Below are 14,078 nucleotides of genomic sequence, written 5' to 3' on the forward strand. Positions count from 1 at the left end.
ACCCGGGGGAGGGGGGAGAGCAAAGACGCCAGGGAGCGCTCCTCGTCAGGCCCCACGCTCCCAACCTCAACCCGTAGGAAGCTGTGCCAAAGCCACGCTGGGTGCCCGTTTTTGTTTTGGTGGGGGCTGGGGGGAGTGGCTTAATGCATTCATCCCCACCCGGTTCCCTAGCCACTGTGCCAACCTCAGCCTCTGCTCCCAGACCATGCTCTTGCTGTGCAGGCCTCCCTACCCTCCAGCCTCGCTGGGTACATCCAACCTCAGGGCCTTTGCACATGCTGTGACTGCTTCCAGACGGCTCTTCCCACTGTTGCCTCTGCGTATGACCTCTGTCCAGTGAGCCGTCTGCTGGACCCACCTCTGACCTGGACCTTCCTGATTCTTCTCCAGCCACTTCCCTGTTTGTTTCCTTCCCAAATTTGTAACTCGGTGATTTCTTGTCTTGTTCTCCTGATGAGACGAGCTCCTATCAGGGCAGTAGCCACGCCCGTCTTTTTACTGCTGCACCCCCAGTGCCTGGGCCCAAAGAAGCATGGGCATTTGTAGAAGGGGCAGAAGGATCTGGAACCAGCTGGGGCCCAGGGCAGATTCCCCAGAGAAAAGCGAGGGCACAGTTACAGAAAGTTGGCAAATGCCCACAGCGGCCTCTGCACGAGGGGGCGGGTGGGGGGTCCGACCTCACAGAGAATTTGTGTTTTCCTTTCTGGTAGGGAAGCTGGTGCAGAGTGGTCTGGGAGGAAGAGCCCCAGGCCAGCCCACAAAGGTGATTGAGAACCTCCAGCAAACATCCCCCCCGGGCTGAGCCCCATGCTACTATCTCCTACCCTGGGCCGCATTTCCAAACTTATGCAAGAAAAACAGGGAAGCCTTTCGTTACTCAGAAGCATGCTTAACTGGGACACAGAGTAAATAAACTGATATTTATACCACGGCCCCCCCGGGTGGCCACTTGGCTCTGAGGCAAATATGGTCAAAACTGAGTGCAGACGGCCTCGGAGAAGAGCGAGGTTGTCCCCAGAGGAGCTTGGTGGGAGACGTGCACATCCCGCACTCCCATGGACGCCTCTGATCACCCAGGAGAGTCTGGAGGCGGGGAAAGGGGCGATTCTCCTCGTCCCCGTGGCCCCCAGGTGAGGCAGCTCTGCTCCTTCCCCCCGGGTCTGGATTCCTGAGGGCCTTTCGCAGGCCCACTGCTGGCGGGTCCCGTGCCCGGGGCAGGTACCCACGTCCCCCGTGAACTTTCTCATGAAGACGCGCCCCACGCTGCCTCAGGTGACTGCTCAGCTTGAAAGATTATTTCCTTTACATTCTTTAGAATCCATATGTTCAGCGAGTATGAGTCCCCCTGCTATGGGCCTGGCCTTGGCACCGCGGCTGGTTCAGAGATGGGTCAGACGCGCTCCTGATCCACCCCAGCGCCCAGTCCAAGATGGGAGACATGTATTAAATGAGCAAACAGAGAAACACACTGAGATGCCCAACCCCGATGGGTGCTCCGGAGGGGGCAGACAAGCAGGGCGCAGAGTGAGGGGAGGGAACAGGGAGGGGATGGGCACAACCCATGAGCCTCCGTGGGAAACACACTCCAGGGCAGAGGAACCTGCCCGTGCAAAGGCCCTGTGATCTCCTTCCTTCCCAGCTCCTCTCTGGTTCTGTAATGATCTTGGTTATTGTTTGTTTGTTTGTTTTTAATTAATTTATTTATTTGAGAGAGAGAGCATGAGCAGGGAGGAGAGGCAGAGGGAGAGGGAGAAGCAGACTCCATGCTGAGCAGGGAGCCCAACATGGGACTCGATCCCAGGACCCTGACATCGCGAGCTGAAGGCAGACGCTCAACTGACTGAGCCACACAGGCGTGCCCTGGGATGACCTTGGTTGTATGTTTCCCTGCTGATTGATCGCCCATCTCTCCCAGGGAGCTAGAAACCCCCCCGGGGGCAGGAGTCTGTCCACTCGGCTCCCTGCACCATCGGCAGAGCCTAGAATAAAGTCTGTGTACAGCAGGAGCTGACACGTATCAGTATTGTTCAGGGAACGCAGAACCGATGAGTGCCCCGTGCTCCACGGAGCCGAGCAGAAAAGCAAGCCCAGAAACAGCGAGGTCCTCTGAAGAGTGTTTATGTCTGTGTCACCCCGTCCTAGGAGAGAAATCTGGAGGGACACACACCAATGTTATCTCCAGGGGGGGGCCTCGGACGGAATTTCTCATTGTACTCGGCAGGCTTCTGCTACCTTCCAGCGTTTTACTGTGAGATTATATTTATTTTTAATCTGGTTGTTGTTGTTGTTGTTTTAGCATCTACAGAAGCAGTATGCATTTGCGGCTCCACGTTTGAAGAGAAAAGTTCGTGTTCACCAGGCACAGCCCCTCAACCTGCCCTGAATTCCCTGAGTGCACCTTTCATCCCGGCCCCCGACCCCCAGGGTCACACACAGGCCGTAGGGCCAGAGGCTGGGGCTCCGGGGCGAGTGTGGGTGGAGGCCAGGGAGAGGGCTGGGACCCTCCAGCCCCTCCCCAGTGCCGGGAAGCTGGCCACCTCCCCCGCTGTGCGACCTGGGGACACAGCCCCCAACAGTAACCCTTTCCCTGTTGAGGGCCGCCCTTGCCCCTGGTCAGGAGCTCTACCCCGCAGTGCCAGCCAAGCAGAGACTCCGGGTGCAAACGAGAAGGAAGAGGTGACTCTCCAACACATCATTCAAAACAGAAGTGACATGCACGCATCCATCAGGCAGGGAGGGCCCCCAGTGTTCTGGGTTTTCCCATGGTGATTTCTGTTGCTCTCTTCTGGAATATTCTTTCAGTCTTTCCTCATTTCTCCAGAATCACTGCCTTGCTGGTTTCTGAAGAGCTGCTTGGTGAGGTGTGCCCGGTGAGTGGTAGGCACCCTCCACCTCCCCCTGCGCCCCAGCCCCAGTGCCCCCCTGCCCCCCGTGTCCCCAGCCCTGGTGAGCCCCTGCCCCCCACACCTCCAGCCCCAGTGCCCCCTGCACCCTGTGCCCCAGCGCTGCTTCCCCCCTGCCCCCTGTACCCCCAGCCCCAGTGCGCCCTGCCTCCCCCCGTGCCCCACCCCCGGTGCCCCCTGCGCCCTGTGCCCCCAGCACTGGTGTCCCCCTGCCCACCTTGCCCCCAGCCCCGGTGCCCCCCTGTCCCCGGTGCCCCCAGTCCCAGTGCCCCCACTTCCCCCTGCACCCCAGCCCCGGTGCCGCCCAGCCCCTGGCAACCACTACCCCCCTTACTCCCCGTACGGACTGGCCTATCCCGGACACGTCGTGGGAAGGGGAGCGCACAAGACGGGCCCCACAACGGCTTCTTTCCCTTAGCGCCTCATCCTCAAGGTCCGTCTGTGTTGTAGCGTCTCTCAGCATTTCCTTCCTTTGTATGGCTGAATAATATGCTTGTCATATGAAGAGACCATATTTGTTCACTCATTTTTCAACTGATGGACATTTGGGATGTTTCCACTTTCTGGCTACCATGGATAGCACTGCAGCGAGCAGTCATGGACGAGACTGTGTGTGGATGTTTACTTTTATTCGTCTCGGGTAGACACCTGGGGGTGGCATTTCTGGGTCATGAGGCAGCTCTATGTTTAATCACCTGAAGTCCCACCAGGCTGTTTTCCGCCTGACATTCTATCAGTAGAATTCCAACCCCTCCATATTCTTACCCACCAACACCTACCAACATCTACCAACATCTACCAACACCCACCAACACCCACCAATACCCACCAATACCCACCAACATCCACCAACTTACCAATACCCATGAATACCTACCAACACCTACCATCTTACCAACATCCAACAACGCTCACGAACACCTACCAACTTATGAGCACTCAACAACACCCACAAACCCATCAATCCCCACAATACTTACAAACACCCATCAATGGCCCGCCAGCACCCGCCAGCACGCGGTACTGACCGGCTTCTCACTCCAGCTACTCTAAGGGTGGGAAGTAGAATCTTACTTTTCTGCTTTGATTTGCAAGCAGTGTTATTCTTATTTTTTTTTTAAGATTTTATTTATTTTAGAGAGAGAGCACACAAGCGGGGGGAGGGGCAGAGACAGAAGGAGAGAGAGAATCTCAAGCAGACTCCGGGTTGAGCGGGGAGCCCGACACAGGGCTTGATCTCACGACCCTGAGATCATGACCTGAGGCGAATTGAGAATCAGAAGCTTAACCAACCGAGCCCCCCGGGCGCCCCGGCACTAAGTGTTATTCTTTAATCCAGTTTAAGTTGTCCTGAAAGTCAGCCCCAAGCTACACTCAGGAAGGACCTCAGAGCCCGTATAAAGGGAAAAGACGGGGGCCCCCAGCTCCCCTGCTCTAACCAGCTGTACTCCAAGAGGATTCACCAAAAAATATTTTTTAAACTGAACCATCAAGACCCTAAAAAGGAAACAAATTTGAGCTCTTCCTCTAACTCCAGCGAGCAGAGTCCTTTCCGATCTCTGAAGGAACTAAAGAGAAAAACAGAAAAAAGAGAAAAACGGCCAGGTGGAAACATAAAAAAATTGAAAAGGACTGAACACGACAGTTCTCAGGCCAAGCCTCACCCTAGAAGCATCTAGAAGCTCTTGAAAACACAGCCATGCCCAGGCCCTTACCCCCCGGAGACGGGGATCCTGGGTGGGGCCCGGGCAGGGCTGTTTTGAGAAGCCCCCGGAGGCAGGTTTCGAGGCACAGCAGGGACCGGAGCCCCGATAACAGGGATTGCTCTGGACGGGGCCGCGAGGGCCCTTCGGCTTCTACCGCGGAGCGCAGACCAAGCCCGCAGGGGTCGGGCCAGCAGCAAGCGATGCTGCCTGTGTTGGTCCCCTCAGATCCTGAGCTCCCTTGGAACTGGAGGGGTGGGGAGCCCTGAGTATCCCCAGAGACGGACGTGTTTTCTCGGGACGGGCAGGCAGGGCAGCAGGAGCGGCAGGGGTAGCGACAAGGGACTGCCCCCCACCCTGGGGCTTGTCCCTCACCCTGGCCCTAAGAGCTCTTCCCAAGTGTGTCCTGTGAGGTGCTACGAGCCATCACCCTGCATTGTTTTATTGATAGGAAAACTGAGGGTCAGAGCAGGTGAGTGGCTTGTCCGAGGTCACGCAGCTTGTAAGGACTCAAAGTCAAGCTCGAGTCTGTCTGATTCCAAACCACTGCATCATGAACCCTTGCACTAAACGCTCTTCTAAGGCAAAGTCGACTTTGCGGGGTGGGAACGGGGGCTGGCAGTCTATCCATCCCTCCATCTGTCTGTCTTTCCATCCCTCTACCTCTGCATCCGTCCCTCCTTCCCCGTCGCTCTCTGTCCTTTCTTCCATCCACGCAGCTGTCCCTCCCTCTGTCCATTCAGGGCTTAAACTGCCCGAATGTCCTCTCGTTAGACATCGGGTCGGTAAAACATGTGTGCCTGATGTGGCCCGTGCCATGGTCGCCACTTGACTCTCTCCCGTGGCTCCTACCAGCACACTAAAATGCCACCCCCCCACCCCGAGCTTGGTGAGAGGCCCAGTAAGGCCGGCAGGGGACTGTAGTAAACTGGAGAGCCTGTTTAATCATTGCTGTAGCGGAAGGCGGGCCCAAGGGCTGCCGGAGAAGCTTCGGTTGGTGGCTGCCCTTTCCTTCCCACAGAGCCCTGAGAGCGTCTCTCGGTGGCAAGAAATACACCCGCGCACCTCATGGCTCATCGGGGCTGCATCCTACTTGACATCCCTGCTCCCTCCAGTGGAGAGCCCAGCCGCAGGTTAAGGGGCTGGCTTTGGTGTCTGCCAGCTCCTGGCTATGCGGCCTCTGGCAAGCTCCCTAGCTACCTTGAACCTCAGTTTCTGCGTCTGCAAAATGGGGACAGTGTACATGCATCTTGCAGAGCCGTGTGGGATTCAGTGAGCTGACGCCGTGGACTGGCAGGTGCAGGACCCGGCACAAGCTAGGTGCTCAGTCGGGGCCGGCGTCTCTGACCTGCCCGGCCCAGGAGGAGGAGCACCGCTGCGCCATGCCCCTCGTCACCTCGGAGGCTTCTCTTACACCTCGGCTTGCGATTCAGGACCGTGGCCTTTTTCACAAGCCATCGCCTCAGCCTGGGCCCGTGGGAGCCAAGCAGCCTCCTGCAATGTTTTCCTCTGCCTTGGCCCAGCAGAGTTCAGGACGTCCGCTGGTCAGCAGCTGGGTCCCACTGGCGTGGGGGTGGGTCTCCTGGGCAGTGGGAGGCCTAGGGTCGGGCAGGGGCAGGCCTACCCTCTGAGAGTGGCTACGTTGGGGAAACGCAGCCCAGGGACCCCGGTCAGCTCCCAGGAGGAGCAGGAGGCTGCCCAGATTCACTCCTAGGACTGAGGCCGGGCTTGGGCCCTTGGCCCGGATGCTGGCGACAGTAAAAGAGACAGCTGCTCAGAAAAAAAGAAAAAAAAGTAAAGAAAAGAAAAATGAGAGAGAACAGGGATGGGGGTGGGGGAAGCAGCTTAGACAAGGGGACCCAGGAATCTATCTGGGGGCTGGGGAGCAGGGGTGACATCTCAGCTGACACCCGGTGACTTTGGAACTAGGACTGAGGGGCAAGAAGGAGCCCAGCAGGACATCTGGCGGGAGAGTGGCTCCTGAGAGAGGCGCCTGAGGGTGGCCAGGGCCAGCTCACACCAGCCAGGGAGGCTGAGACCAGGAGCTGGGACTTCATTCCTGGGCAGTAGGGAGCCACAGAGGGCTCTAAGCCAGGCAACCGCACATTCTGTGAGTGACCTTCTTAGAAAATCAAGGGGGCTGTCCTAGAGAAGAGACAGGAGCGGGTAAGAGCAGCTGCTGGACCCCCCCACCCCACCCCGGCTCGGGCTGGTCAGGGGCACCCGGGTCAGTGTGAGCAAGCGGACAGCCGCGGAAAGACCCCTCCCCGTTAGTATTCGGAGTACGCACACTCACCCTTGTTTTCTGATTTTTATAACCCAGCTGTGAGGAGCACAGAACTCGAGTAAGGCTGCCTGCGGTCCTGCTGCCACTCACGTCAGCTCCGTGTCCTTCCTCCCGTGCGCACGCCTGTAGGCAGAGCATCTTAATACATTTATTTTAGGACCCCCCCACCAGCCATGTTCATTTCATAATTTAGAAAAAAAAAACTTTATTTTTAATTTCTCTAAAAATGCCCCCATCATGGGAGCAGGGAAGCCAGCAGGCGGCACCCGGAAGCAGCGGGAGACAACAACTCCGTTGTCTCTGACGCACTGAGCTCTGGGGGGCCGGGCTTGGGGAGGTTCGCCCCATCATCGACGGCCAGGCCGCTGCGCACCCCGACGCGTACACCAGGCTGCGGGGAGAGCAGGCAGGGGAACGGGGCTGATAAGCAGAGCCGGGCACTTATCGGCCCCCGCAGGAGGCCCGGGAGGTATCTGGAGGGCCAGGTGCCCACTCCACGCCGTGCCCTGCGCAGACACCCAGCCCCAGGGCGCTCTGGGCAGCTGCCCCTGTCATTCCGGCTGTGTTTGGATGGCCCCGGCCCAGGGGCTCCCAGTTTGGTGTTTCCATCTCTGGGGCACAAACACAAGTGGACTCAGCCACCGGGGCAGGGACCGCGGAGGGCCACATGCCCAAGCTGGCTGTGGGGTGAGGACGTGAAAGAATGGGGCGCGGGCCTCGGGCAGGGTGGTATGTGGCCTCCAGAGGCAGGATTCTTGGGCCCGAATCCTGCCTCTGCGGCGCGTCAGCTTTCCTGCCCTGGGCAAGTGGCGGCGTGCACCCCGCCTTCCCAGTCTTGGTTTTCCCATCTGTGAACAGGGCGCAGTCAAGCTCCCCCAGGCAGCTGGGAGGGTTCAGGGAAAGGAGAGACACAAACCATAGGAAGTGTTCAATCCCTGTCAGTTCTCATCAGTCCTGGGGCTCCAAGGACGACCCCCATTCCGGGGTGAGAGATGAAAACACGCTGGGGGTGGCTGTCTCATGGGACTGCAAACACGGGTCCCTGTCCACAGGCAGGATGCTGAGAGGCGGGGGGCGGGTTTTGTAGGAATTAGGGTGGTCTTCTCCCCTCCAAACTCCACAGCGTGCCCAGCTTCCCTGCGGGCGTGGGGGCTGGGGACTCCATGAGTGTCCCCCGCACGCTGTGCCTACCCCCCACCACGCCTGCAGTGCGTGGCCTCCTTCCATCCTTGCCATGGCCCAGGCAGGGTGGCCACGGTGATTACCCCACATGCAGGGGATATAACCGTGACCCAGCCATCACCCCAGGACAGGCGATGGTAAGGAAGCAGCAGAGATGGGGGAGTCCCAAGCAGCTGGCCCTTTGCGCCGCGTGATAATGGCCCTGGGAGGAGGGGTGCGGGGCAGGGGGTACAGTGGGAGGCCTGGCCAAGACGTTCCACTGTAAGCTCCTAGAGACCACAGGCCAGCAACACGGCCCTGGAGCCAGGCACACCAACCTGAGCCTGGAGCAGCCATTTCCAACCACGTCACCTTGCCCCTCCGAGCCTCAGTCTTCCCTTCTGTAAAATGGGACTAGTAACCCACTCCGTGCGGGAGGGTTCTGGCAATGAGGAAACGAGCCAGCACATGGGAGAATATCAAACCATACCTCCGGGGAGCGCCAGACCCAGAACCCCACTCGAGGGCTCCCCATGTGAAAGTACTTCGGGTCTCGAGTCCCACTTGAGCCTGACATGCCCTAGGAAGACTGTTCACCAAACTCGAACACATCAGTGAGGAAGAAGTTCAGCTGTCACCCTTGAACCCTCCCCAGGGAGCCAGGGGACGAAGTTCTGCAAGCACTCCCAGCCTCGGTTTCCCCATGTGTGAAATGGGCACAAAATGATAGCAGACTTAGCTCTGCGGGCTGGCATGAAGGTGGAGAGAGGAAACACAGGCTGAGTCACCGACAGTCTTCACAAATCCCCACGTGACCGTTATTCTCCTGGATGTACAGCGTTATTGCTGGAACAGCCCAAGACAAACTACGAGTTGTCTACTACCTAAGGGACATTCTGCTTTCTTCCTTAATAACAGAAGGCTTCCTGTATCGGGGTAGCTGTACACCCAGCCAAACACCTAGCCTCCCTCGCAGCTAGGGATGGTCAAGAGATGAAGTTCTGAACAGAGGAACATGCTGTGCAACTTCTGGGAAGTCTCTGAGGGAAGTCTCAGCTTGAGGTACACCTTTCACGTTCTTCTTCTTCCTTTTGCTGCTTGGAACTTGGACATGAGGGCTGGAGCTCCCACAGCAATCTCTGCCATGAGACAGTCTTGAGAAAGGAAGCCATGCACGGAAATAGTATAATGGGAAATTCGAAGGAGCATGAGTTCCTGATGACTGTGAAGCTGTCATTGAAACTCTGGACAATCTACTTCAGATTTTTTTTTTTTTTTAAACATGGGGAAAACAACTTGTAGCTAACTAAGAAGCCCTGTTATTTTGTGTTTTTCCATGTATGTCACTCAATCTAATTCTAAGTAATGCAGGCCCATTGAGACCGTGTATGTCCAGAGTCTTGGTTGCAAGGGACAGAAGAACAAAATTAAACAGGCTTATGGAAAAGGGGGAATTTATTAGCTCTTATAAGAAAAGCCCAGGATCTAGCTTCAGGCATAGCTGGATCAAGGGGTTCCCAATGGTGTCACCAAGACCCTATTTCTTCTTAACTCCTCAGCTCTACTTGCCCTTGTGCTGGCTTCCTTCTCAGGAAGTGTCTCCATAAGCTCAAATCGTCCCTCCCCATCGTCCCCTCCCTCCCAGCAGCTCCAGACTTATCAGCTCCCAGCTTGGTTTCCCAGCAGAAAGAGCTTCCTTCCCCAGATGTTCTAGTAGAAGTCCAGGACCGACTCTCATTGACCCAAACTGGGTCACATGCCTATCCCTAGGAGCCAATCACTGGGGTCAGGGGAGTAAAATATGCTGATGGTCTGAGCTATGGAGCTGAGCTGGGGGCGAGGGTGGCTCAAAGGTGAGGGAGGCCAGCTCCTCAAAGGAAAAACCAGAGCATGTCCGCTGAGGAAGGGGGTGGCACCTGCAGGTGCCCCTAGGGATCATCTCACCTGTGCAAGCAACTGAGGACCAGAGAGGCCAGGGGCCAGGTGAGCCCCACCCCCACCGCAAAGTAGCATGGAGGTGACATGTGGCCCCATACCCAGCCTGTCCCTTGGGGATTATACCACCAGAGCGGGAGCAACAACCCAGCGGTCTCAGAGAAACCCTTTTCTCCTTCTCTCCTGTTTGGCCCTCAGTTTGCTCATCTGGAAAGTGGGATAATGAGGTTCCAACAAGTAAAGGAAGTGCCCCCCATCCCCGCCGCTGGAACCCCACACAGCTCCCATGGCAGCCACAGTCCCTGAAGTCCAGGGGGGCCTCTCCCCACTGCAGCATCCTCCCCTGGCCTCGTGCCCCTGCCGGCTCAGACACCTGTCCACGAACTGGCGGCGGTGTGGGGGGGAGCCTCTGTGCACCTGCCTCCACCTGTGGAAAGGGGGGAAACAGGACCTGCCCAAAGGGCCTGTGGGGAACAGGGAGCCGACAGATTTTTAGCACTGCCCAGGCCTGGGCTCAGGGTGCACTGATCCCCATTGTGGGGTCTGTGATCACGCGTGGCTGGCTGGGCAGGTGCCCCACAAGCCGCAGTTTGCTAGGGACACGGCCCCAGGAAGCTCGGCACAGAGCAGGGATGAGCTGGGAGGGGACGGGAAGGGGCTATCATGGAGCCGATCATCGCTGTGAGCCACTGGAGCTGCATCCCACAGGCGAACACGCGCCCGAAGTTATCCCCCACCCCCAAGGGTGAGGGAGGGGGTGCTTGCCCAGCCCCCATCCAGCTGGGGCTCCCAGGGGCTCATCCCCCCAAGGCCAGAGGACAAGAGCAGGGGGGGCTAGCGGTGACAGTCAGCAGCCTTCTGGTGAGCCAGGAGGACAGGGAGGGTCTGTGATGTCCCGTCTGCCGCCACAGCCCCGACACTTCCCCACCCTTCCCTTTCTGCCCCAGGGCAAACCTCTGCTTCCTTCTTCTCTCCGCCAGGCTGAGCAGGGTCTGCCCCTGGGGCACCTCAGCCAGCCCACCCCCCACCCTCCCACCACCTGCACCCTCTGAGCCCTGGGGCCTGGCTCACCGCCCACGTCCCTCCTCCCAGGTGGGTCCAACCTGTGAGTCCTTCCAAACCCTGGATGTTGCTGACACACTTAACATGGACCCCAGACGCCGGCAGCGGCTCTGGGCTTGTGGGTGTGCATGTGTGAGTGGGTGTGTGCGCGCGTGTCTGGGAGGGAATGAATTTGTGTGCAGGTCCATGTGTGTGTGTATGTGTGGTTGTGTGTCCGCCTGTGCACCTCATGTCTGTGTCTACCTGTACACACGCATGCATCTTATATATGCAGCGTGTATAGTGTGTCTCTGTGTGCGTTCATGTGAACCATGTGCGAGTCTGCGTGTGTGTGTACACGTGTGCCTGTATACATGGGCACGGGGTAGTGTGCATTCCTGTATATACATGGGTGTGTGTCCGTGTGTAGCATATAGACGTGTGTGTGTGTGTGGGTGTGTGACTTGTGTGGTGCCTATCTATGTGTGCACATCTATGAGTGTGCATGTCTGTGTTGGTGTGTGTCTAGATGCGTGTCTGTGGGGATCGGGGAGAAAAGGAGAAAGTGTGTGTATGTGTGCATAAACACTCGTGTGTGTGCACGCGTGTGTGTGCGCGTGCCTGGCCCTCTGGGTGTGTGGGACCAGGGATGATGGGACAGGTGCAGATGAGGAAGGAGCTGGGGACCCTGGACCCCCTCCTTGAGCCCACGCCCCCTAGGCTGGCTGTTCGGGACACAGGCTAAGGGGACAGAGAGACCTACCCTTGGAGGGCGGTTGCAGCCCCTTTCTCGAAGAGGCAGAGGGAGGTGGAGGCAAGCCACACTCTCCTGGCTGGGCTGGGTGGGGCCAGGGCCCCTCCCCTCCAAGGCAGACCCCTTCCAGAATGTCCATCCCCAGGGTGACTGAGACCACTGGTGAAAGGTGGTCAGCGCTGGGCCTGACCTGGGGCAGCACAGTGGAGGTTAGCGGCTGGGGGATGGTCATAATTTACAGTCCCTGTGGCCGAGGCTGGTGGCCACGGTCACAGCCACCCAGGCTCCACCGTAGCCTGACCTGCCTTCCACTTGGAGCCAGCAACTTTGGAAACTCTCTCCCTGGTTTGCCACCACCCAGAGCCCTCAGGCCTGGGACCCAGAGGGTGTTTTCAAGGCCCCGAGGCCTGTCCCAGAGGCTGCCACAAGCCGATAGCGACAGGAAATGGGCTGGCAGCGAGTGGCCCTCCAGATAACCCTGACAGCACCCGCAAGCCCCTGCCGGGCCCCCAAGCCCTTATCAGCTGCAGCAAATGTCTCCCCTGAACTGGGAGCCCCACGCTGACCTCCTTGACCCCTTGCCAGTGTTTGCAAACTAAGACCCAGCAGGCCGGGGAGGCCGGGGGGACAGGTCCGGGTCCCTGGTAAGAAAAGCCAACACGCCTGGCAGGATCTCACCCAGCGTGACCCTGGGAACCTTGACCCTTCCTCGACCAGAGGCCAGCGGTCCTGGGCCACAGAAAAAGGGGATTTGTCAATCTCCAAGTCAAAGTCACTGGAAAAGGCCCAAGGAGATCCCTTGGGGACCCCCAGGGAAGGTGCAGAGAAGGCGGCCCCGCGTCCACCCCAAGCCCCCTCCCCGCACCAGGGCGACCCCATCTCACTTCAAAGCCCAGGGCCGACCACGTGGAGTAGCGAGTGGGTCCTGGGGTCAGATACAGCTCTGTGCAGGCACTCGGCTCACCATACTTCCTTCTGCCCCAGTCCGCGTGGACACTGCAGTCACTGGTCTCTGTCCCGTCCTCCGTTCCCCTGGCCCAGCCTCCCCCGGCTCAGGTCTGCCCCGCATGCTCCACCCTGAATGGATGGTCCTAAAACCCCTGCCAGAGGTCTCTGATCCTCGCTTATCATCAGCTGAATCAAGTTCAGAATGTTTGCAGGCTCCAGGTTCCCTGAACTCAAACTTCTGGGCTGAGAGCCGAAGGTGGGACTCAGCTGGTAGAAGTTAGAGGACTCCATAGCATGTGCAAAGGGCCTGTGGTGGGCTGTGACTGGTGTGTCCAGCCGACAGGGAGGAGGCTAGTCTGGGTCTCATAGTTCACAGTGGTAGCATTGGCTTTTCCTTCTAAGGCCACCGGGAGCCACAGAGGGCTCTGAGCTGGGAGACGTGGTCTCACTTATGCTGAATTCTAATTAACATATCATACTCCTAAATTCTGGTTGCACGTGGAGCATGGACTGTAGGAAGACAAGGACAGAAGCAGCAAAGGGGCCATGGGGAGGATCCAGGAAAGAGTGTGGTAACTGGACTGGGGGGCAGCTTAGCTGGCAGAAACTTCTGGACATGGAGACAAGTTAGATGTAAAGGTGAGGGAGAGAGTTGAAAGGACCTGGATTCTCTGGCTCAGCCAGAGAGGGAGGTGACGGAAGGAGATGGGGACAGATTGCATGTTCTGGGGCCCAGCTCTGCTCTGCGGGATCAGGGGATGATAAGCCTGGTGACTGGCATGCACCTGGCCCCAACTAGGCCAAACCCACGACCTCCAAGCCCTTGCTCCAACTGGCCCCCTCACCAGAGGCACCCATTCCATTTGCCCCTAGGTCTCCAGGAGTCCCTCCATTCTGTGCAGCCCAGCTGGGGTGTCTCCCCCTACCCCATCCCCACCAGGCTCAGGGGCCTCCCCATCGACAGCATCAATCAGACCACACTGTGCTAAGTTTGCTGGGGCGTCTGTGCACCACTATCCCTCCGCAGACTGCACACCACAGCAGGACCATCCCTGGGTCCCCCAGCTTCTAGTTCCATCTCTTCTCTAAACCCATCACCGGCCACTTTCTCCTCACTACCCCTTCCCCACAGCCACACTGGCCTCCTTGCTCCAAGCACCTACCCCAGGGCCTTTGCTCTTGCTGCCATCTGCCTAGAACTGTCATTCTCCAACACCCTGCAATACCTGCTTCATAATGCCAATCAGTATCCAAAATGACCCCATATGTATGTTCGTTAGGTCTCCCCCACTAGATTATAAACCCCAATGGGTAGCATCACGTCTGCTTTATGACTCTCCCTAGTG

Source organism: Martes martes, assembly GCF_963455335.1.
Source record: "Martes martes genome assembly, chromosome: 9".
NCBI classification, from domain to species: domain Eukaryota; kingdom Metazoa; phylum Chordata; class Mammalia; order Carnivora; family Mustelidae; genus Martes; species Martes martes.